The sequence below is a fragment of the Pinus tabuliformis genome, chromosome 3_1 (genome assembly GCF_031772625.1).
Source record: "Pinus tabuliformis cultivar Carrire ecotype Pingquan chromosome 3_1, CPIR1, whole genome shotgun sequence".
NCBI classification, from domain to species: Eukaryota; Viridiplantae; Streptophyta; class Pinopsida; order Pinales; family Pinaceae; genus Pinus; species Pinus tabuliformis.
The window spans coordinates 48839745-48866764 of NC_142301.1; the positions used below are offsets into that span (position 1 = coordinate 48839745).

General features: G+C 39.4%; 1 protein-coding gene across 8 annotated transcripts in view; it reads left to right on the forward strand.

Annotated features, from left to right (window-relative positions):
* Nucleotides 1-27020, forward strand: part of LOC149185706 (uncharacterized) — a 398327-nt gene that overhangs the window by 203351 nt on the left and 167956 nt on the right. The gene's annotated exons all lie outside the window — the stretch shown is intronic.

Consider the following 27020-nt stretch of genomic DNA (forward strand, 5'->3'; position numbering starts at 1 on the left):
CAATATCTCAGATGTCTTTGTGACACTTGAGGGGAAAGGTCCCCTTGTATGTTTTCCTTCAGCACAGCCCTTACATACACCTTTATGATTATTTCCAAAATCAGGCATCCCTGTCACCACCTTCCTTGCTTTGGGAAGAGCCTTGTAATGAAGGTGTCCAAATCTTCGGTGCCATAGTTCGGTTTGACGGATAGTATCACAAGTCATAGCTCCCAACGGACTCCCTCCAACCTGGTAGAGTGTACCAACTCTAAAACCAATTGAGATAGCTTCCTTGAAGCTCTTCTTCCACATGAGTACCTTTCCATCAGAGAAAGTTACATTGAATACTTTGTCTTCCATGGCAGATACAGACACAAGGTTCTTCTTCAATTTGGGTACATAGAGTACATCTTGTAGATGGAGGACTTGTCCTTGAGACAAGTGGAGGGTCACAGTCCCGGTCCCTTTCACAGGATAAGTGGCATTATCCCCAAGGATAATTTCTAGATTAGTATCCCTTTCAACCATGTCAGAAAGTGCTTCCTTGAATCCGGTGATGTGTCTTGAGGCACCACTATCGATTAGCCAGACATCCATAGTGTCGGGCGGAGATGCAGCTGAGAGAGCAGATATTAGAATATACTCATTTCTTTTATCAACAACATTAGACTCCTCATACCTGGTATTTCTGGTCCTTTTAGAAGGTGGATGGTTTCCTTCAAAGTGAGCCTTCCTCTTTCCTTTGGATTTGTCATTTCTTTGATTCCCATTCCTTCGGTTGTTGTTGTTGTCGTCACTATCGGGAGAATTCTTCTGGAAGGGGCATTCTCTAGCATAGTGTCCAGTCCTATGGCAGGTGAAACATTTACCCTTCTTCTTTTGAGTCTTAGTCCTTCCTTTGTCCTTGGAACCACCAGAGTTCTTCTTTCGGGAATGAGCAACATAGGCAACATTTCTTTCATTATCAAATTCCTTCATCCTTGTTTCTTCTTGCATACATCTAGACAAAAGCTCATCAAAGTTAGGGATGGTATTATTGTTGAGAATGGTAGTTGTGAATACTTGCCATTCATATGGAAGTCCTCCAAGTGCGGTGAGAACCATCTCATGATCAGCTATTGTCTCCCCAATAGCTAGCAGATTGTTCCTGGTTTCGGTCAACTTCATAAAGAAAGTTTGAATAGACTCGTCTCGGCCCTTCTTCATATTCTTCAACTTGTTCTTGAGGAATAGCACTTGGTTCACATTGTTTACTCGGAACATAAGTATCAGTTTGTCATACATCTCCTTGGATGTGCCTAGTTCAGATATGTAGGCAACCAGACTCTTATTTATGGATTCCCTGATCAGCAGTTTTGCTCTGATTTCTCCCTTCTTATACTTGTGTTTAACAGCAGCAGAGGCATTTGATGGAGGTTCTTGAATCTTCCCTGTCACATGATCTAGGAGATCATGATCTTCTAATTTGAGATCTAATAACATCTTCCAGGCATGGAAGTCATCACTTCCAGTCATCTTGTCATTCTCCCTGAATTCAAGCTTAGAGGAATCCATTTCCTTCGATGATGATTGCTATAGATAGAGTTTGTCTTCACCTCAGCTCTGATACCATGTAAAGTTTTGTAGATGTTCTATGCTAAGAGCAATTTCACTTTTCTCACAACAATCATACAAGTAGATAAGCAAAATGCAGATAGAACATATAAGCAGATCTTACAGAAGACAAATCAGAAACAAGAAAAATGTATGTGTTTGTTTCGGCGGTCAACAGGATGCTTCAACCAGCAAAGTCTCCTTTGGTCAGCCAGCCCAGCATGTGTCACAACAACCCTCCAACCAGTAGATGAGTCAACCCAAGTCAGTTCTACAAAAGTCAACGCTGTCCTGAAAAGTCAACGTAGGGGCAGCAAGCTAAAAGTCAACGCAGCAGCAAAACGGTCAACCCTTTGACCTCGATTTTTGTGCCAAGTAGTATGGCCTTCAAAAATCGAACCTCCCACAAGTTTTCAGCTTGTTTGGACCAAGCGTTGACCAAAGTCAACGCTGGTCAAACTTCTGCGAAACCCTAGCAGCAGAAACCCTAGCAGCAGAAAAATCCTCTTCGTCCTTCCCACGTGTGGCTGAAATTCGTCCTCCAGGTAGCTCGTACTTTTAGGATGAGAGAGGAAGATGTGATTTGTGTTGTGATCAAATTCTCTCCAACTTTTCCTGTATATATATATCCATCAATGAGGGTGTGTGACACATCTGTTGGGCATGTGAGCCTACATTACAAAACTGGCTGACCTTTGCACATATAATTTATTAAGAATAATAAATTCAAAATATAAGTTCTGCTCATCGGATTAAGACTATTTTTATATGGATTTTACACCTCTCAGAAAGAGGAATCCAACAAAAATATTAGCCTCTTAATCTGAGCATCAGAACATGGAGTTTGGACCTAGTTGTCCAAATTTAACAAATCTGGATGCCCTAGAGGAAATGGCAATCCACTCAGAGAATATAGCTGAGAACTCTCTCACACTAAATCTGGAGATTTTATACTGCCCCCCGCTACTGGATGACCCATTGCACAACCTTTGTGTGAGCCTACACAGCCACTGCGTGACTTCTGCGTGGAGACTCCCTCTGACTACGTCAACCTTGGCTGTTGCTGCTTCTGCTGCTGAGAAATCGAGATTTCTCTTACCAATCACCCACAGTGATTCCTGGCACTGATCTCTGCTATCACATAGCACTTTTGCGTCAACCTCCTCCAGTTGCTGCGCTGTCTCTCTGCGTTAATCTCCTCCAGTTGCTGCACTGTCCCTCCTTGGCACAACGCTGGCTATATTATCCTTCACTGTTTTCTCTGACGTACATTCACTGAAATTGGAAATCACTTCCTTCCAGTATTGCCTCTGATCCTCACTGCTAGATCATAGGTTCAAATTCCTTAGAAAACGCCACCTTAGGAAAATCAAACTATCTGATCACCTCTTCGTGTGTTTCTAAATGATGCCGAAGATTCCTTCTTATACTTTTCTTGTTGAGACTTCAACGGTCGAGATTAAGTCTCTAATCAACAGCTAAGATTAAAACATGACTTGATCCGCCTTCTAGATCATTCTCATCCATATTTTGATTAATACCCATTAATATTTTAATTTTTCTAAGTTTGGACTTAGGAATCCCATTAAAAATATTAATTATTTTATTAAAATACAATTTGGGTGGAATTTCCACAAACAGTTTCTGGGTTCTTTAGAACTCATGTGGCTTAGCCTCTCCACCAATTTTCATGGCTAGAGCACATCCAATGCTACCAAAAACTAACAATAGGGGCCCTAGGAGCTAAGGTGATGGCCATAAACATAGGGGATAAATTTCATGTTTGGCTTTTGTCCACGTGCTAAATGTTATTGTCGCAACCATATTTTCCATTTTGTGGTACATTTCCTATTGTATGTGGCCTTATTATGCTTTTATCTTTTTTTCATTGCATCAATCTCTGAGGCATCGTTTTAGGCCTAACCTAAGGTGTGGACGAGGGGAATGGGAGGCTAACAACTTGTGCACCTAATGGACAAATGTGAACCCATATAAGGAAAATGTGAAAAGGGTTTGTAATGAGTAGAGGGAAGTGAGATATATGGTACCGAGAAGTAGGACCACACAACCAAAATCAGTGTTTCGCATGTAGTGCCACTCCTAAAGCTAATAGCCAATAAAGGAGATCCCACGGGACTAGGATTTAGGATTAACCTCCTAGTTGAGGTATGGGAACAAGAGTACAATCACAACCCTTCCTTCTTCCAAGTCACCCAATATTCCATGCCCAGGAATTCCCAAGAATATTAAGCATAAACACATAATTACATAATGAAAGATCATACCTTTGGGATTGGATGACTCACCCTTAAACATACGATCATGACATATGAGCGAGGGTACACAATAGCTGGCTCAAGTGGTGGAGAATAGTAGCACATCAAAGCTATCAGGTGTCTGTCAAGGGGCTGCTGGCTGTCGGTTGAAGACAAGTCTAGGAGAAAAATTCTCCTCTGGGGTCACCCACTAGTGGTGGGTAACATCTGGTTCCAATTAGAACGTGAGCTCTTTGTAGAGTGCACTACCCATGTACTTGAATGGCGAGGTCATGAGAACACCAACTATCCTTTGGGACTGTAGACCTGTTACCTACACATCATCAACAAGCAAACAAAGGAAGCATGTGTCTTGGGCGTACTTTGATCGCCCATGTTTTCATCAAATAATAATAAAACCATACAGAAAATAAAATTTATTCTAAATGCATGTCTAAGCTAAATGCATCTAATCTAGCATGAGAAAGTGATATGATGATGTTAGCTATGTAAAAGCGAATATGCAATGCATCCTACTCTAACATGCATGTTACATTATGCAAATGCTAAGTGTAATCATAGTGCGAAGGCAACCAACATATCATCAAATCGATATAAAAACATTTTCCTCAAAGATTACTCATACTATAAAGCCAAGAGAAATGAAAGGAACAATCATATGTAAGGTCACAAGAGTGTGAGGTAGGAAAATATGATATCCATATGTCATAGGAGGGAGTCATGGAGGAAGATAAGGACACCAATTTGTAGAGCCAGATCCTTTCCTGCAAACATAGAACGAATGATCGAATAATTGAGCTCATGAACTCCTTATCAAGATCCTTGTTAGTGGTGCCAGGCCTTATGGTTTCTTTAAAGCTATTGCGGGAAGGAAAAGGAGGAGGACGGCACGAAGGATCATGGTAAATAGGTTGAATTTCCCCATGATCATTCTTAGGAAGGGGAAAAGACTCATCATCGTTGGTGACCATATTAAAAGAGGTGAGGCAATGGTTCATGGATGACTTGAATACATTCTTGGGATCATAAGGAAGGAAGGGAGAAACAATGACCCTATTGATGTCATCGTTGGTATCATAGATTGGACCTTTGTTAAAATGACAGTCAGTTACCTCCCATCGTCCTTCTTCCCATAAGGGAAAATGATCCCCTTGCTTTTCAAGGTTATCGATAGATATATCATTATAAGTAATGTCCTGGAGAAAGGGTAGACTACCTCATCTTCCTTGTCAGTATCATAAATAGGGTCACTGTCAAATTGATGGCCAATGATTTCCCTTTTCCCTTCTTCAACATGCAAGTAATTCCCAATGTCAACTTCTAAGGGATTAATGGGATCACCTTCTCTAAGGTTCTCAAGGAGTACATTATTAAAAATAATATCCCTCAAAAATGTAGGGTTAGCCTCAACCTCACTTTACATAGACTCATCCTCCCCATCACACATGTTCTCAAAATTATCTTCATCACCTTTTCCATCTTGTGGATCTAAGGAGGACTCTCCTGTTGATTTATGGTAGCATCGGATGTGCTCTAAGTCTCAAATTTTGCAGGGAGGCTTAGACACATGCATTCTCCAATACAAATCGTTTTGGAAAATTCCACCTAGAGACAGTTTTATTAAAATGATTAATTGTTTTTAATGGGATGTTAAGTCCAAATTTAGGAAATTAAAATAATTAATGGATATTAATCTAAACTGTGGGTGAAACTTCTAGAAGAAGACAGAGATCAAGTCAATATGATCTTAGCCATTGATTAAGATCTAATCTGGGCCGTTGATTGATCAATGAGAGGATTATAAGAGGAGGTTTGATGGGCACTTAGAGAGCACACCAAAGGCAAATACTCAGTTGCCCGAGTAAGATCGATTTTCTCATTGGTCAAAGTTCGGCACGAGAAAATTGAATCAGAGGGAGAGTTGCAGGTGGAAAAGAGAGTGAGGGTAATTAGCATCAATTGAGAGCGCAAGGGAAGAAGACAAAGAGAAGAGGGAGGAAAGCGCAGAAGCTGTGACGCAGGGAGAGACAACGCAAGGGCAGTTTGACGCTGGGACTGTTTGGGGCAGTTTTGACGCGGGACAACGAGGGAAAGTTGATGCTGGGACATAGTGAGACGCAGAGGGAAGAGGAGCACTTCTCCTGGATTGGAAACTTGTTAGGAAGCGTCTGTAATTTTTCTCACAGAGAATCCTATTCTATTCTGCTGGTTATAACTTGTACATGAGATTTTTATTGAAGAATAATAAAGAAACCCTCATTTGTTGCACCGGTTTTCCCACATTGGGTTTTTCTGGGGACGATTGTCTAAAAATAACTGTCATTGTGTTTGTATTTGTACCAATATTTTTTTCTTTGTATTTACTTTCCGCAGTATTTTAATTGTGAAGGCTACAGTAGAATTTATTTTGATATTTGTCGTAAGAACACTGTGAATAACTTATTTATGGGTTAATAAGTAGAGGAAATAATATTAATCATTGCAGTTGGATTTCTATTTAGAAATTTTCACATGGTATCAGAGCTGAGGTAAAGCAAGAAGAAAAGAGCCGGAAGACCCAATGTTGAAGGAAGAAAGGAATTTGAAATTCCTGCAGGGGCAGTAATTTGAATCCCCAGGGGGTTTGTGCAGTTCAAGCCAGGAGGACTAGATTTTCGGCGTAGAGCTCTCTCTGAGTGAGTCGACAGAGGTAAGATTTCCTGATCAAAATCTGTCAGTGGTAGAAGGAACAATGCAGCAGGAAATTCAGTGAAGAGGGGTTTCATAGGTGGGACACAGTTTTTCTTGCAGCAGTTGCTAGGGTAGGGTAGCATAAGAAATTAGTTGAAAATAATGCAAAGATGAATACTCAAAGTGTCTCAATTGTCTACCCTATTAGAAGAAGAATTTGCATGCCTAGCAAATTCAACGTCAACAAATGTTTGGTACATTGATAGCGGGGCTTCAACTCATATGACTGGAGCACGAGAACATTTCTCGAGCTATCAAGAAGAACAAATGGACTTCCAGATCACTATGGGAAACATAACGAAATGTACTCCAGTAGGGAGAGGCACCAGAGCATTTCAGACGAAACAGGGACCAACATCCGAGCCACCAATGTTCTGCATGTGCTAGGATTAGGAATGAATTTGATTTCAGTCTCCCAGTTACAAGACAATGGATACAATGTATACTTCATAAGAAAGAAAGTATACGTCAAGCATCCAAGCTGGAAGAGGAAAAGACAAATTGGGACTCGAAGCAACAAATTGTATAGGTTGCAACTTGAGTCTCCAATGGCACTAATAGGCAACAACTATAATGGTGAAAAGGAACGAAATGAATTATGGCACAGGCGAATGGGAAACTTACACCATAGAGCACTACGGATTCTCAGAGAGACTGTTACAAGATTACCGACCCTTAGTAGTGAGCATGATGACTTATGCCGAGGATGCGTGCTAGGAAAGTATGCTACGTCGCTAAAGCAACTTTTTCCCGAAGTAACAATAGTGCAAAATATGTATTGGGATTGATACACTCAAATATTTGTGGTCCAATGTTCACAAGAGCTCTTAGTGGTGGCGAATACTTCGTCACTTTTATTGATGATCACTCTAGAAAAACCTGGATCTTTTCTTACAGACCAAGGATGAGGTCTTTGATCAATTCAGAGAGTTTAAGGATCTCATTGAAAATATGACAGGGAAGAAGATAAAGGTATTGCGTTCAAATAATGGTGGAGAATATATAGACAGAGACTTCAGGGGTTTTTGCGCAAAGGAGGGCATCAAAAGAGAGTGGACAACTCCATATAATCCAGAGCAGAACGGAGTAGCAGAGTGGAAGAATAGAACTATTGTCGGGGCAACCAAAGCTATGTTGTATGACCCAGATCTACCGAAGTTTTTATGGGTAGAAGCTTGCAACACAACAGAGTATATCCAAAATAGAACTCCTCATAGAGCACTGGGGAAGAAAACGCCTGAAGGAGTCTTCACAGGGAAGAAGTCGGAAGTAAGTGATCTCAGGATATTCAGAAGTGTGGCATATCGTCACATTCCAGAGGAGAAGTGCAGTAAACTAGATCAGACTGCACAAAAGGGGTATCTCGTAGGATATAGCGAGACCTCAAAGGAATACAAAATCTACATTCCCAGTAGTAGGAAAATTGTAGTGAGATGGGATGCAAAATTCATGGAGGATAGAGCCTTCAAGAAATTGCAAGAGATGCCAGCAGAAGGTTAGTCAGTAAATGTTCCACTAGTCCAGGAGCAGCAGGGGTAGCAAGGAGGACAGGGAAGAGGACATACACCTAGATCGAGTACAGTGACCATTTCCAGTATTTCCTCAGGAGGAAATCCAGATAGTTCTCAGTAGATGGAACGACAAGATTAGGATGAGGATTTGATTGAGCCTTACACCTCTAGTGGTAGAGCCAACAGAGAAGTACGACAGACACTAAGGGACGCAAATGAGTTTGTTGGAGCTCCTAGAACCAAGAAAAGACAGTGTGGACTACCTGACAAATACCAGGCATTGGTAGCTCAGGTTGAAGAAACCTCTAGCTTTTAGGAAGCCATTCAACACCAAGTTTGGGTGGGATGCTGTTATCTATGATAACAACTAAACTAAATTTTAGTTTTATTAGTTAAAGTTTTCCACCACTGATCTTTACATCTATTTGTTGCTTTTTCTGAAAGAGGTTGCTGTGTTTTACATTTGAAGATTAAGAAGGAAGGACAAGTCTATTCTATTTGTTTCAGAGAAATTCCCATATTCCCATATTCTCATCCCATTTCATCCGCAGACCCATTTCCAACTCTAGCCGTAACCCATTTCTCTCACTCGACCCATTTCCTACTCTAAGCTGCATTTATCCATTTCCAAACTCTAGCCGTGACCCATTCCCCTTTGAAATACTTTATAATATGCCGCAGTCCTTTTATAAGGCTGGACCCGCAAATCGTATCGCTATCGGCCCTTCCCTTTTTCCTTTGCATATATCTCTGCCCGTCCCCCTTCCTGATTGCGATATTGTATATCACAATATCCCTTCTCGCCGATTATCATATCCAAATCCTCTTTCATCAGTCGATTGCGATATTATGTTCTCTGCCGATATCACATATCGTAAAACTTTCCCGCCTGTCGCAATAAATTTCTTTTCCCCCTTGCCGATTGTGATATTGCAGTTCTTCGCCGATATTGCATATCGCAAAACCCTCCGCCGATATCACATATCGCCACATCCCCCGCCGATTGTGATATTGTTCCGCCCGCCGATTGCGATATTCCTCCTCTCCACCGATTGCGATAGCCCTTCTCCCACAGATTGCGATATCGCAATCGACGATCGCATAGTCAAAGTTCCTGCTCCCCGAAATCCTTTCCGACTTGCGATTGCGATCTGCGAGAACCCTCCCCGGATGCGATTTTTTATGTGATGCGTTCTATAAACTGTCACATTCGGAAAATCAGGAAATTACTATGAATCAGTGTTAAGGGACCCTCTCCTATATTGCGATTGCGATGTCAACAATCTCGGACATAGTTTTAAAATTCAACCGATTCAAAACAGAAACGACCGAGTTGATCCGTTTCATTGCCCTGAAATGTGACTTGGTGGAAGAAACGGTTCAGTAGGCCGCGTCAGCCATGACTCGGCCGAGTCATAACTAGTGGCCTGTAATCCCATCAAAACAACGATTTGACATTTTTTTAATGAAATTTTGAAGTGTTTGCTGATTGGTTTGGACTCCAATGTGTTTTATGAATTAGTTAAATGTTATTTGGGGTCCATTTCCCCCTCCCAAACCTATTTAACACACTCAAATGCTCTCTACTATTGATATGCTATTCAAATTTCATGGTAATGTTAAATTCTTGAAGTAAAAGTGACATTTTCTTTAATCTTCATTTTCATCCTTTTACTTAAATTTTTAACATTACCATGAAATGACTCAGGATGTTTGAGATTGGTTTCGGCCTCATTGGATTTCATATGGAGAAAGTAGAATTTTAGATTTCATTCAAAATCCAACAGACTTATCAGTTTTTCAGGATTTCAGGATTGGAGGATTGCAATGTTTCCATCGAATTTTGTCATGTATTAGGGTATCGAACTCGTATTTAATCAAGAGCACCAATCCCTCTATGTACCTTGATGTTAGTGACATTGGTTGTCGAACTCCTCTGGGATTCGCTCCCAAACCAGGAGCTTCTGAAAATGTCGCTCCCGCTCCCGTTTTCGCTCTCACTCCCCACTTTCGCTCCTGCTCCCAAGTAACACTGAGCCAGATGATGTTGGCAACTCTAGCAATAGCTAGGGCCCAGTAGTACTGGTCACAGACTTTTGTTGTAGAGGCCATTTATAGCCTCCTTGGTTATGTGTTTTTGTTTTGATCTCTATATCATCATCGTGTATGTATTGGACAATGCACTGGGTGCCATTTTGATATAATGGATATATTCATGAGCCTACTTTGATCATATGTTGTATTCTATCTATATTCTAATGCTATGTGTTTGGAAACATGAATGAAAATCTCTAAAATTATGTGTTTTTATAAAAAATAAATATTTAATGTATTTTTTACAATGACTGAGTCATTGAAATCGAGCCGGCCGAGTCGATACCGAGTCGGAGTCGACCCTCGGCCGAGTCGGAGTTTTAAAACATTGATCTCGGATCAACGACACGTTAAAGTATCTATTCCGCTTCCGCTCCATGAGACAACGAAGGTGTTTTTCGATGTTTCTTCAGCAACATGGTCATTAAACAGAGCGCGAGAACACAGGGCAGCAAGACACAGAAGGCAGCGAAACAAAGAGACAGCAAGACACAGAGGCAACGAGGCATTTTCAACACGTTTCAACAAGAAACAACACAACAGATTTGAATAGCCAGATGTTCGAGTTTCCACCAATACAGTGTCGTGCTTTAAATTATTGTAACAATTAATATGATTCCCATTTGTATTCGAACTCCGTTGTAACAGAAAATCCTTTTGAAGGCTCTAGGTTTTATTAGATCTCATAGTTGTTGATTGAATCTAGCTTATGTGGCAAATTATGTAAATAAATGTTTCTCTATAAATAGGTAGATTTTCGACTCTGCAAAGGGGGGATCGATGATGTGAGAACCACTATTGTATTGTTTTCAATTAATAGAAAATACAGTTGCAACATACTTTGTTTTAATCTGAGATTCATTCTGGTTTCAGAGCTTATTTGATTACTTGGAATTCAATGTTGCATTGCTCCAACTTCCTTCAATTTGATGTGATTACTATGAATGTCCATTTCCACATTAGTAAACCAAAGATGCCTCAGCTTCCATAAAACAGTGTTGTTTGTTGTTGTTTTTCTTTAATTGACTCCATGCCCAATGGTGGTTGTCCTCACACTCTTTCACCTGAAAAATCACATAGAAAACCAGAGTTAGCCATCTGTATTTAAAAAAAATATTGAGAGAGCCCTCTCAGATTGGAAGGGCTAACTTCCAATCAAAAGCTGGTTTGAAATAGTTACGTTGGGTTGAAGGGTTGACACAGCCCAACCCCGACCAACCTAGTTGATAACAGATGCCATGGTAGAAGAGTACAACTCTATCATGATGAATGATGTCTAGGAAGTAGTACCTAGACCAGAGGATAGATCAATTGTAGGATCAAGATGGATTTACAAGATCAAGTATGCTGTAGATGGCAGTCTAGAGAAGTACAAGGCTAGGTTCATGACAAAGGGGTATGCTTATAAAGAAGGAATAGATTATGAAGTCACCTTCGCCCCAGTTGCCCGTTACACTTCTATCAGATCTGTTATATCCCTAGTAGCTCAAATGGGATGGGAGATTCACCAGATGGATGTCAAGACAACATTTTTGAATGGTGTGATAGAAGAGGAGGTGTATATGGAACAACCCGAAGGCTTCGAAACTCATGAGATGAGAACTCACGTTTGCACATTAAAGAAAGCCCTGTATGGGCTCAAGCATGCACTTAGAGCATGGTATGGTTGGATTGATAGTTACTTGCAGTAGTTGGAATTTGTCAAAAGTGACGCTGATCCCAAACTTTACTATTTCATGGTAGAGAATGAGCCACTTATTATAGTATTATATGTGGATGACTTGTTTTTAACAAGGTCATCTAGGCTCATATAGGATTGCAAGAAGAATCTTGAAGCTGAATTCGATATGAAGGGTATGGGGTTGATGCATTATTTTTTAGGGTTGGAAGTTTGGCAGAAGAATGGGGAGATCTTCCTTGGGCAAGGAAGATATGCTACAGAAATTCTGAAGAGATTCAACACGCAGGATTGTCGACCCATGGCTACTCCCATGATCACCAACTAGAAGAAAATAGATGCCCCAGGAGACAAGGAAGTGGTCTGCACCTTGTATGGACAACTCAATAGGTCACTCATGTATCTGGCAACACTAGGCCAGACATTTGCTTTGTTGTCAACACTCTTAGTCAGTTCATGCTGGAACCAAAAAGGGCGCATTGGGTGGCAACTAGACACATTCTTAGGTATGTGTGTGGAACAATTGGATATGGGTTGAAATATTCCCGAGGGGAGGATGTAAGCTTGAATGGGTTAACAGATGCATATTAGGCAGGTAGTTCAGTAGACCAAAAAAGTACCTCGAGGTACTGCTTCAGTGTTGGATTAGGGATGATATCTTGGTGTAGCAGGAAGCAAAAGTCGGTAGCTCTGAGCTCAGCAGACGCAGAATATATGGCATCCACCACAACTACGTGCGAAGCTATATGGCTTAGAAACCTGCTTGTGAGTTTGTTCAGAAATAGGATGGAAGCGACCAAGGTTTACTGTGATAATCAGAGTTGTATCAAACTCTGTGAGAATCTAGTATTTCATGATCGGTCAGAACACGTTGATATCAGATGTCACTTCATTAGAGATTGTGTTCAACATGGGCCAGTACAGCTACAGTATGTCCCCACAGGAGATCAGGTAGTAGACATACTCACAAAGGCTCTAGGAAGAGCTAAGTTCATTTAGTTCAGAGAGAAAATGGTTATGGTAGAGAATCCGTTTCAGTAGCAGAAATAGGTGATTTCTCAGTTATAGTGGCAGAGGGAGTTGTAGTACAGATGCAGTGTTGACAAGTGGCAGGGTCAGCAGTAGTACATATGCGGCATTTGAGCAGTAGTTGGTGGGCAGGATGTTAGACATCAACAAGCATGTCAGACATCAACAAGCATGTCAGACATCAACAAGCGCTGAGGGAGATGTTACGGAACAGGGTGATACTTCAGCAGGTTGGATTACTAGAGCACATTCCTCGCTAAGAGGGAGTGCTGATTTCTGGTAGCATCGAATGTGCTCTAAGTCTCAAATTTTGCTGGGAGGCTTAGACACATGCATTCTCCAATACCTAGAAATCGTTTTAGGAAATTCCACCCAGAGACAGTTTTATTAAAATAATTAATTATTTTTAATGGGACCCTAAGTCTAAACTTAGGAAATTAAAATAATTAATGGGTATTAATCTAAATTGTGGGTGAAACTTCTAGAAGAAGGAGAAGATCAAGTCAATATGATGCTAGCCATTGATTAGGATTGAATCTGGGCCGTTGATAGATCAATGAGAGGATTATAAGAGGAGGCTTGGTGGGCACTTGGAGAACACACCAGAGGTAGATACTCAGTTGCCTGAGTAAGATTGATTTTTTCACTGGTCGAAGTTCAGCAAGAGAAAATCGAATCAGAGAGAGAGAGTTGCAGGTGGAAAAGAGAGTGAGGGTAATCAACATCAGTCGGGAGTGCAAGGGAGGAAGACACAGAGCAAAGGGAGGACAATTGAAGCATAAAAACGGATAGTGAAGCAAGAACATTGATAGCTTGGTAACTTGAATGTAAAAATACACAGAGGTATTTGAAATAATAATTTATTAATATATAAAAATTGTACAAGTCATGAATGTTACAATGAGGCCCTGCTTTTATACCTTAGCAAGTGACCTTTCATGATTAGGCATCTCTTTTAGACATGCCTTTTCGCTTAACTTAATGACTATTTAACATAACCAATATTTAAATATTTAATATTTATATTAATTTTTATTTATCTCACTTGCTATGAATTATATTCATAACAACAGCGCAGAAGTTGTGATGCAGGGAGAGACAACGTAGGGGCATTTTGACGTTGGGACTGCGTGGGGCAGTTTTGATGTTGGGACAACGAGGTTAAGTTGGCGCTGGGACACACTAAGATGCAGAGGGAAGAGGAGCACTTCTCCTGGATCAGAAACTTGTTAGGAAGCGTTTGTAATTTTTCTCGTAGAGAATCCTGTTCCATTTTGCTGGTTATACCTTGTAGATGAGATTTTTGCTAAAGAATAATAAAGAAACTCTCATTTGCTGCATCGACTTTCCCGCATTGGGTTTTTTCGGGGACGATTGTCCAAAAATAACTGTCATTGTGGTTGTATTTGTAACAATATTTTTTTCTTTGCATTTACTTTCCGCAGTATTTTAATTGTGAAGGCTGCAGTAGAATTTATTTCAATATTTGCCTTAAGGACACCGTGAATAACTTATTTTTGGGTTAATAAGTAGAAATAATATTAATCACTGCAATTGGATTTCTATTTAGAAATTTTCACATCTCCTTCCTGGTCAATGAACTAGATTCCCAAGGTCTTCTTCAACCTCTTCGTCTTGATTGATGAGACCCTCCCTTTGCAGGGCTACCTCCAGGCTTGGACAAGTAGCTTCATTTGTTTGGAATTTTGGCCCCTTATACTACAAGAATTTGTTGATTGATGCGATGAAAGATGGAACGCTCTTAGTCTTACATGAATCAAGCCAACCCCGATGTTCATACCCGATAGAGATAATAAATAACTCGATTAGGTTGTCTAGATGTGTCACATTCACCTCGGAAGCATACTTGATGTATTTTGCTATATGACCAACCGCTAAACATGAATGGCCATCAAATGGTGACATAACTTGCATACTCCTCATATCCAGGCCTTTTGGGCATCTTGGGATACATGTGATATCCAAAACATGGAACCATTCATGAAGCTTTTGGCCAACCATTGAGTCTTTAGATATTAGTGACATGGGAGTCACCAGGGTGAATAAAAACTACCTTAACAAATGCTTGCTTCACCCTACAAGCATTGGAATTTAAAGCTCAATGAAGAACAAGGGCTTCGTTCTTCCAATGGAGTTGCCAGAAAAGTGCGTATATTGTCATTGAAAGGATGACCTCTTCAAATATTTGACCAAGGAGGGAGACCTACTTCCTCCTTAGCAACAACGCCAAAAATGTTGCTGCACAAACTAACATGCCTCGTGAATAGGCAAAAGCTAGAGGGCGCAACAACACTTGGGATAGAGGCCCACTGTCACCACAACCTAAGTCCCCTACTCTTCTCGGATTTTTCACTGGCTGGAGGAGTCCCAGTGATACTCACTTATGATAGATGTGTATCTATGATAGGTTCGAAGTGAGGAAAGCTAGCTTATTCAATGGAAAGGTTCAACAAAAGTATGATCTTTGGGAGAAGCTAGTAAGACTTTCCACGAAAACCCCTTTGAAAGAAGGCTACACGAGACCTAGGTGTTGGGGAAATTAATTGCTTAATAAAAAAACAACTAATCACCTAGACATTAATTATCAACCCGGGGAGCATGTTTTTATTTCAAGGCAATCGACAAAGTTTATGCAAGTGGCTACCAACAACTAATACTGGTTCTACATGACTATGTTCTAAACTATCAAGCTCATTCTTCATCAATAAGAATAAAATGTAACACTAAGGTGACAAGAAAGGAATTGCAAATAACAGAAAATAAATTGCAAGAATGAAAATTATGCTAGGCTCACAACATAATTCAAATGCTAATCTAGGGCTTGGAAAATAAATCTACTTACAAATCGAAACTACAACCATAATGAAATAGAGAGGAAAAACAATTACAATACAACCTAAAGAAAATGACAATCATAAATCAATAGAAGTCGTAAATCAATAGAAACGATACTCTGTAATGAGAAATGAAAATAGTAGAAAAGGGAATGGTAACCAAGACATGAAATAAATAGCAATCAGAATTATACCATAGAAGCAACAAGCGAAAATATAACAACAGAGAAATGAACTAAATAACAAAATGAATAATAGATTAAATAATGGAAATGAACAACGATTCAATTGCAACTGTAAATCAACACAATTAATAACAAAGGAAATGAAGAATATTTACTCACTGTAGGAAACAACAATCCGGGCTTAGAGGAGGGAGCCCTTCCTCCTCAAACAGGATGCTAGAGTAAGGTTACGAATTGTAAATCAAATCAATGCTCAGATTTTTCCGTTCAAGCTTAGATTTTTCGTTGGAGACAAGACAAGAGGTAGAGAAGTAGCCGCAACCTAGAAAAGCAAGGAAGACAAGTTTGTGGAATTATTCTTGGGTTAAATAGTCTCCCAGAAGTTCGAGCTAGGAGCAGAGAAGTTGTCGCAGTTGCCGTAGTTTCCGTGGTCGAAGCTGCCATAGTTATCGTTGTTGAAGTTTTTGTAGTTGTCGTGGTCGCAGCTATTGTAGTTGAAGCTATCGTAGTTGTCGTGGTTGAAGCTACTGTGGTCGAAGTTGTCATAGTTGTCGTGGTCAAAGCTATTGCAACTGCTGTAGTTGCCGCGGTTGAAGCTACTGTGGTTGAAGTTGCTGTAGCTGTCGTGGTCGAAGCTGCCGTAGTTGCCGTGGTCGAAGCTGCCATAGTTGCCATTGTTGAAAGCTGTCATGGTCGAAGTTGTCATAGTTGTCGTGGTCGAAGTGTTGATTTATTGGGATTGGACAAATAGAGCTTGTTGAAGTCTTATGTTGAGAACAAAATAGGGCAGAGTTGGAGAACCTTGTGAAGGAGCATATTGAAGATTTGTGGAGATCATTGAAGACCATGATGCATTGAAGCCATCATGGGGTGACCTTGAAGAAGTTTTGTTTGGGTAACATGAAGAGTTGTGGAGACACCTTCTGAGAAGAGAAAGTTGTCATTGATGAGTTAAGTGCTTTGGAGATCAAGGGCATTGTTGAAGGTGAAGATTATTGTCAGGGCTAGTTGCAGAAGATATTGGGAACCTTGAAGAATTATTAAGCTTATATTGACGAATTGAAGCCATGGGTTGGAGCCCTAGAGAATCAGAGTCCTCAAGAAACCAAGTCGGAGCCTGAACCAGATATAGGGTTGGAGCCCTTGAGGTTGGTGCCCCAAAATTGACAAGGTTGGAGTCTTGGAAGTCCAGGTCGGTGCTTAGCAAATACAAGTTGGAGCCTAGGAGATTGAAGATCTGTGTCTTCATCTAGGGTTGGAGCCCTACATATATTGTACTTGATTTATTATAAATAAGAAATTAATACAAATATTTATTCTCATTATTCATTTTGTGTTCTAAATATAAGTGATCTAACTGGTAAAAATAACAATTGAAAAGAAATATTGATTCACCCCCCCTCTCAGTATTTCCAACACGGTTAAGGAATTAAGGTTGTAATCTAATTTGGGTTAATGGATTAAGGGTTTTGGATGTTGTAGAATTCTATATATTGTATTTTAAACAATAAAGTTGATTGATGATAAAAATTTAATGGTGCAACTCTAAATAGGTTGCTAGTTTTCTTGGTTTAGTTTTCCAGGGTAAAGCTGTGTAATATGTGATTACCATTGTTTTTCTTTTTTGTTTATTAAGAATTTGTGTATGCATTGCATGTATAAGTGTTATGTTGTCTGGAAAGAGAAGATTAGGGTTAAGGTTGATAAACCTTCCACAATATTTTATGTAACCTTGAATTAATGATGGAAGTTGCTGTTGTCATTTCTTTTGTTCAAAGAGGTTGTTGCTGCCTTATTTATTTCTTGGAGAATTTCATTGGCTGTAAATTCATGGTTGTGATGGTGTGTCATATTTAAGGGGTCTCGCTTTATTCTTGTGAAATCTGAAACTCTGTTTTGGTCTAACAATGACACATCCTAAGTCATTGTGTTTGGCAAAACAAATTCCTTCAAGTTTGAAGTTTGCCGAACTTTAACACATGTTAAATTTATTCATTTTTATTCGTTGAACATCACCCCGAGCCCAAAATCGAACTCGATTCAAACTAGAATGTGAACACGAACACAAATAAACTAAAAAAATCGCCTTAAATTCGATTAAATTCAGCTTCATGTTCAGGTAATATTGACGGTTGATAATTAAAAAATCAAAACTGTAATCGTAAATCTACATCGCGTTGAAACTCGTTGCCTCACACTCCACTCTCGACCCTTGCATCTTGACAACACCACACGAGGGCAAGCACATTACACAAGTTGAACTTGAAACTTGGCAGCTTACCAAACAGCCTACAACATCAACCATTTGTGACACTGTAGCTACGATGTTTGACAGACTGCTCCAGAGTCCACTCGACCCGTTGGCCAATGACTTGCTAGTGTCGACAAGGTACAACTTGTTCCATTAAATCTCAGGGGTTTTCTTAGATTGCAGACTCATTGTCTCATTACATGTGTTACTGTTCGTTGTTCGCTTCATATTTCATTTTTCAAGTTTCAACTAAGCAAAATCAAACATCAACACATAGATCTATTTTTATGAAGTGCCCATGCCCTCACTCGGGAAGTTGCAAAATGGCCACCCACGACACTTCTCCTTGCATTATTTTCATATTTGAAAAATAAATATATGCTCAGCCAACCTTTATTTATTGAATAAAGATTTAGTTGAAAGCACAAGAGGGCATGTTAGTAAGGGGGCAAATTGAAGAATGCCACGTTGTTAGAGGCTCAAAGCAGGAAAGTCATGAAAGTCATAATAGGTATAAGTTTATAAATAAAGAACTAGTTTGTTACATTTTGCAACTAACTTTATACAAAGTTGTTGCTATCTTCTTAGTTTTTTTTTTCTTTTTTTTTGTGACCTAGAGGAACTCAGCATCCCGCCTGACACGTAACTACTAGTAAACTTTTGCGGGTCTACGACCTGTTCTCCTCTCCATAAACCGGGTCACGAACAGGGGGATTTGAACTTGGGTCTCTCGAGTTTTAATGATTTCACATATCTCGGATTACCAATTGAGCTGCCCCCCCGAGAGCTTAGTTTATTGTTTTTCATTAAAGCCTCAAAGTTTATTTTTATTTCTGCCATATATATATATATATTCAAATTTTTAGTATGTCGAACTTAATGCCGAATTTTATTGGCAAAATTTTAAGTGCCAAATGTTATCTGAACCTTAAAGCGGTCGAACTTGAACACGGACACAAATGTGGTGACTTAGGACACTTATATGATGGTTTAATTATGTCTTTTCTATTATACTTTGACCCTCCTGTCAAATTCCAACATCCCTTTTTTTCCTAAAGAAAAGCATCAAGAACAATCTTTAGGGTTTCCCCCTTGTGCTGGAAAATAGCCAGCCTAAAGTGAGTGGACGAGTTGCTGCATTGACAATGGGCAACCTTCCTAAGTGCCCCTAAGGTTGCACTTTGTTAAAGGGCTTTGTAACATTTGAAGTGCAGATTTGGGAGGTAACAAGTGAAACAACCGATGTAGATCATTTTGCCACTAAATGAGCCCCAACTCAGCACTGAATCAACTCCTACTTTCAAACTGTTGGTGAATGCAATATTTCTAACTTTCAAGATCATCAAATGGGGAGAGTGAGAAGTGTGTGATGGAAAATGGGGAGGGTGGTCATAATGTTGGGTTTAGAGCAATGTTGCATGAAGCGCCACACCCCCCGCGGTTCCAAGCCCGGAACCGCGTCCCGTGCGGAAGCATCTAGGAAGCTTCGGCGGAAGTGCGCTTCTGCCTGATTTTTCCACTTCATGGAATTTTTCAAAGCTTGGCTCGGAAGCGCGCTTCGTACGACGCTTCGGCAGTACGAATCATGGCGCTTCAGAGGGCGAAGCGTACGCTTCTGTACGATTTCGGAAAAACGTTTTTTTTTCAATTTTTTTTTTTGTTATAAATTTTAGGCGAGTTTTCTTGTTGGGGGTGGGTCCACCTTGGGTTAGGGTGATGAATGAAGGCAATATATATATATATATATATATATAGCAGATGCTCCCTCATGATAATGTTAAATTCTTAAAGTAAAAGTGACATTTTCCTTTATTTTTCATTTTCATCCTTTTACTTAAATATTTAACATTACCATGAAATGACTTAGGATGTTTGAGAGTGGTTCCAGCCTTATTGGACTTCATATGGAGAAAATAGAATTTCATATCCTATTCAAAATTCAGCAGACTTAACAGTTTTAAGGAATTCAGGATCAATGGGATTGTGGCATTTCATTAGATTATATCAAGTATGAAGGTATGCGATTAGAATTTAATCAAGAGCACCAAGCCCTATATGTACTTTAGTGTTGGTGGTGTTAATTGTTGAACTCCTTTGTCACACGGCACGCCCTTAGCAAAAAATTACCTTTCAATCAAGTCAAAATCATCGATCAAGCATGTTAAGCTTTTTCTACCATATTTTGAGTCTTGAATTAGGTAGTTTGATCAAAATTGGGCAATGTTGAGTCTTGACTAATATCCCTAGACAATCGAGGTAGAGGCAAAGGCTAGACAAGAGGAGAAGAATCTAGATTCTAGATGGTTTATGCATCTAAATGGTTGATGTTTGAATAATTAATCATTAATGTACAATGGATGTTATATCTATCTTGATTTATCCAAAAATATGCATGTTTTCATGTCTTCTACAACTAATTTGGTATTTGGGATGTTTGTTTTGAGTATAAATGCAATATATATATATATATATATATATATATATATATATATATATATATAGCAGACGCTTCCGCAGATGCTTCGCTTCCTAGATTTTTGGAAAATGATGCTTCGGCGTCCCCGCTTCCAAAAAACATCCCCACTTTGTCCCCACTTTGTGCAACATTGGTTTAGAGTTTTAGGGCATTAGATGTGTTAGCTTCCTATACCAATAGGAGTCATAATTTTGAATGACTAAGGTTAAGCCTTGTAATATTGTACATACCTTTTCTTTCTACAAATGTTTTCCATATTAAAAGATTAAAAAATGTAAAGAGGGTATGTCCTAAAAAACTAATCAAAGGACAAAAAAGAATGAGAAAAGGTCAAAAAATGAAAATATATGAACCTCAAAAACAAAAAGAGACCATGAAAGTGAGAAATTCTAAATGCCACTACTATTTACTTTATGCATAATAATGATTGTGTGTAACATGTTATTCATGCTGCAATCCATGGTAATCAAACTGTTTAATCTTGATTATATCATGCTTTGAATTTTATGTTTATAGTTAGAGAATAAAATCTGACCAAAGAGTTTAATCTTGGCAGATCATTAGGTAGGTAGAGAAAATAAAAGGAGCTCATGAGTTTAATCTGAGCCCTTGGATGATATAAGGTTATAAATAGATAGTTTGTTTTATTAAAGAAAAGATAGAATAAGGGTTTGTTAGCTTAAATGCACACAAATAAATGAAGAAAAATGTTAGGGTAAGAAATGGGTAAGTAGAAGAAAGGTTGATGAATTATAAAGTTAATTGGATCAAAATACATGCATCATGCTTACCCTCATATTTCAATATGTATGATCAATCGTGAAAGCAAAAACAAAGGTTTGCAAGTTAATGTGATTAACTCCCCTCATTCATTTTTCCCCTTTACTTACTAATCTTCTATCCACAAGTATGTTCTAGTACTTTAAATCCTACAAGTCAAAGAGGCTTAGAGCATTTCTCTGACTTTTGGTGGGACCAGACCCTCGGCTTAATGACTTATGGACACAAGTGCTAGAATCTCCTTTATAAAATCCATTCCCCCTTCATTTCCCTAATAAAACCCCCTTTTTCATATGGTTAAACTCTTTTGCCTAGGAAATGTAAAAACAACTCCATGTAAATCCCTTTTCACCCAAAAACCCACAAAAACCTTTTATCTTGAGTATTGACTGTATGTGCGCTAAAATTACATTTTACCTTTTTACTTAAGGAAAAACCCACTCTGCCACATTTCATATTAATTATTAATTTTATTACATAACTCCCCGATGAAACCCTTTTTCCCGTATATTAACTAAATCCCTATATAAATACCCCAACCCTTAGTTTTAATAAAAACTAATACATTTACCCTATATCCCGATACGACCTTACTTAATTTACATAATCCTGGTAAACCTAAGTTAATCACGCAATTAAGCCTCGTCTGATCGCTTAACCTAGGATTAATTCCTAAATTAATCCCAAACCGCTGTGATTAAAACCCCTGCCACACCCCTCAACTTTGGTTCATTTCCTCCGCACATTTTCTCTGCCCGACTATCGTTAGATCACAAGTGCCCAAATCTAATGGACCACAGCCATAACGACCGAGCCCGATAGCCGACCTTTACCCACCCGATAAGGTGGTTTTCCCCGACCCATGGAATGCTACGTGTTGCGCTCTAAAGTAGATCGGGTGACCCCTCCTAAAAACCGCCTATGCCACGAAAGCGGTGCGATGGCCCTCCAGTACCGCCTCCTCACTCAACCCGCCAAACCAGCTACTGTTCATTCATAAAATTGCCGCCAAAAAATAACCGTTGCACCATAAAAGGCCGAGAAGCCCCTTTTCTCATTTTTTCGCTTGTTTTCTCTGTGAACCTCTGCAAACCAGTGATCCCTGCAAACACCGAATTCACCATTTAAACTCTGAATTCACCCCTAAAGAAAGTTGCAGAGACCCCATTCGACCTCTCAGCCCATACTAGAATGGTTCGAACCTCTGCAGCTGCCTCCAAATTTGTAGATTATTCACCCAATTCTAGGTATTTTACCACAAATTATCACTCGCCCTTTCAAATTCGGAAATGCTCAGCCTTGTTCAATGTTTCAATTAAGTAAAATTAATTGAATAAATACTTTAAATTTTGAAACCCACGGCCAAACCCTCTGAAAAATCCCAGTTGCCGTAAAAAACTTCTGAATAAACCTGTAAAGCCTAATTTAAATCCACAAGAACTAAATTATGGCTGCCCCTGTTGCCCTGGACATTAGACCTATCACGACTCCCCATTTGGACCTCGACCACCTTCCCTTGGTTGACAGGGATTTCCAAATTAAGGATACATCTACCCATAACCTCCTGCTTAAAATCCATGTTTAAGTAGGGATAGATACCTCAACCATGCTGATGTTATTGGCCTTTGGGAGTGAAATTTGTCCAAATACCAGTTCCCGGAGGTACATGTTTTCCTTGAAATTGCCCACCAGTGCCATCCCTGTTACATTCCCAGCCTGAGAGCTATTATGTCCCCTGACCAAAAGATTCTATTCACCATTACAACTGATTCCATAAATCAAATGTTGCAACTCCAACGAAGACCAAACCTGACCCCACTCTCAATTGGAGATTTGTGAGACCAATATTCCAAGTTAAGTCCCTCTAGGCTGGTCCAATTGTTCCAAGATTTCATTGTTGAAGAGCAACACATTCCTAAAATTCCCCCCCCATATGTTTTTGCCATGCTCTCTGAAAGGAGCAAACAAATCATCACCATGATATCATGTGTCCTAGGCTGCACCACTGATGAATTTGTTGATGAACTTGTCTTGGCCTTCATGTCAATCTATACCCCAGGACAACCTTCTGCTGTTTTGTACAATTATGCTGAGTTCATAGCTGAGAGAATGCATGAACAGTTCACCAAGATTCACAATGAAAGAGTGTTCAAGTAGTCATTTTTCCTCTACCATATGTTCCTATATTATCAGCCAGATAGATTTTCTTTCCCCCTCCAGAAGCTGGATACCAAAGGCCAGCCCAGGTCTGTCATTTTTTGGACCCCACTATTCCATAAGTTTGAGTCACCATATACCTATTTAGATTTCATAGATTCTTTTGTTCATCGAGTCATGACTATGCTGAAAGGAAACCCTCCACCCAGGATAAGTCCAGAGATCAAAAGGGTCCTTCAGTTGTTTAAACAAAGCAAAGTGGGAGTTTGGTACCTTTACCAAAACCACACAGAGATAAGGATTTATGGTTGCCAGCGTGCACCATATAAACTACCCAAATACCTCCCCATGAGGTTATTTTCTCTAGAGTACTATAGACAAATAATGAACTCTGATGAGATAAATTTTGTCTCGACCAAGAAAAGATCATAATTCAAAGTAAAAAAGTGGTTAGGCCCCTTCATCTGCAATTCTAGAGAGGCAGGGAAGGAGGCAGACCAAATTTTGCAGCAAATGAAGTTCTAAAAGAGTTTCATGTGGAGGTATGACCCTCAAGAATTTATGACCAGATTGAGAAAGAAGGCCAAGTTGTGACCTTATATTCACCACCCCATACGAGAGATAGAAAGATATGAAAATCAATCTGAGTGGGTGGAAAGCACTCTTGTAGACAGAGACAATACAAAGGTAGATGTAGAGAATGCCTTATGTGACCTAGAAAGATAGTTTGATGAGAGCTCGTTTTTGCAGGTACCTGAACAACAAGAGCCAACGATGAGCACCCTTCCTATCATGCAGACTCCTCCAAATGAAGAAAAGAACCCCAGAAGGCCTAGGGAGGAACCCTCAAGTTCAAGAATGGGCACATCAAATGTATAGTATGAGACCAGTTAGAGCAAAAAACCTAGGCTGAATCTTGTTTCAGAGCAAGAAGACACATAAGGCTCAGTAGAAATAACTAACACTGAGCCGGACAAAAGTAAAGGCCCAGCTCTATCTGAGGAAACACAAGGGCCATCCACATCACAGACCCAGATTTTGGAAAGACAGCTAAGTGTAGAAGTATCCTCGTTCAGTGGGCCTGCTGATAAGGATAAGGATATAAAAGATAGATATAAAGAGATCAAGATGAGAAATGAGAAACTAAAGGCTCAAACTTATGCTCAGTATCTCAAACTCACACCTACCAATCAGACAAGGTTGATGTCAGCTTTTGACATCAAGGAGGGAAAATTACAGATGTCCTTCATAAAACCAACTGCACAACAGCCAAGGACATCAACAGATTTCAAGAGAGTTGATTTTGAAGTGATGGCAAGGGATATTCATCCCATAGACCAAATTGAATTGCACAAACAGGCTGGAGAGATGATATACTCCACCCTCACAGGTAAAGCCATAGTTGCTCATTAGTTGCAGAATTCATTGAGCAATATCTCAGCTCAATATCAATTAGAGAAGGCCTCCTCACAGGCCAAGGATACTAGAATCAAGTCTTTGGAAGACTTAGTGATTGAATTGGGACATGATCCCAAAGATATTAAAGCCACTGAACAACTGATAAAGAAGAAAAATGATGACATTGCTGCATTGAAGAAACAATTGAAGATACCTTAGCTGCAACATCCCCAAACACAGGAGGTCTTAGAGAGCCAAACCAAACATGAAGAGTTGATGGACTTGGTCCTAAAACTTAATGATCAGTTAAAGGAGATAGAGAAAGAACTAGACACTTTAATTCAATTGAAGCAAAGTGATATTGCCACTACATCTACAAATGTCATCCCAACAGTCTCAACAACAGTCCCTTCAACGTTGGCAGCCTCATTGGCTCCCACAGCTCCCATGCCTACAACACAACCAGTTTCAACAAAGTCTACATCAACAGCAGGTGCATCAGGAGAAAAAGCAGCAGAGTTAGTTAGAGCCATGGAGGAAATGTCTATTCAGGCTATAGAAATGAACAAACTAAAAGAACATGTGACAAGCTTGGAAATAGATTGCAAGCTTGCCAAGATCATGCACAAGGAAGAAGTGCAGAAAGCTGCCAGAATGAATGAAAGATTAAAGGCCATGGAGAAAGATCTAACACTAAAGGAACCCCTTGGGCAAGCCAAGGAACTATTATGGGCCAATATCATTGACTCTGTCAATGATATTTGGCCATCAATTCAAGTGATTTTTGAACAGATAGACCTGATAAAGGTAGCTACAGAAGCTATCCAAAAAGTCAAGGAAGAACTAGGAGACATGCCTGAAGATGCAACCAGACTTATCCACTTCCTCAACAGTAAAAACAAGTATGAACTTCAAGAATTGGATATAAAGGATAGGACATAAACAATTTTGGAGGTAAGAAAGGACCTTTCCAAGAGAAACTTAATGATGGACTTGGAGGACAAGTGTCAAAATATGCAGGTAGCAGTTGATAGATTTATGGCCAAGTTTCAAATTTTGAGAGAGAAATGGTTACCTAGTCCCTTGGTCATGACACAACAAGATTGTAACAACAAAATTAGAGAGCTAGCTAAAGAACAGGCTAGTACATCATCGATAAAAGCATTGCCAATAGGCAAAGTTCTTTACCAGACATTTGAAAACTTGTTTTTCCTCCAACATGAGGTGAAACACCTATTCATCACTAGGCCTACTTTTGCTAAGTATACTGAGGCAGATGAGATATATAGAAGGATGTTGAAAATCACGTTACCTAATGCTGAATTATGGGAAAAATTGACTAATTTACTATAGTAAAATGTAGTAAAAGGTTAATGTATAGTCAACAGGGTAAAAGGTAAAGGCAGGTCAGCATGGTTAAAGAGCATCAGTGCCAAAGAGTATCAGATGAAAGCCAAAAGTAACTAAAGCATCCAGTGTGAAAGTTCAAACAACGAAGAGCATAAAGGGCTACAAACCAAACCGTAAAGGCCAGCAACACCACAATAAAATGGACAACTGAAAGCACATCAATAGCTGTTTCTATCTTCTTGTAAGAAGATATTTGTATTTCCTAGATTAAATCTCAAGTTAGTTTGAGATATTTTGTAATAATTTTTGTATAAATACTTCACAATTCGAAGTATGTAGGGTGGATTCTTAGACATTTCTGTAGACTTCTTGATCAAAAGGCTGTGAAGCTATTGTATCACTGATTGGACCAGCAGGCTGGATTGATGAATAAAGATAAGATATTTCGCAGGATTCATGTGTAGAGTGAAGTGCAGAGAAATATTTTCTCATGTTGTTGTTATTTTTCTTAAAGTTTTTCCACAATGTATATCTGAATCTGAATGCTATAACATGGAATGATATCTTAGAATTTGCTTAATTGCACTCTGTTTTAACTGTTATGCATTTGAATGTTTTCTATTGATATCTAAGTTAAGGAATTCTTTATTGCTCTTTAGTTTAGGTTGTCTCTTT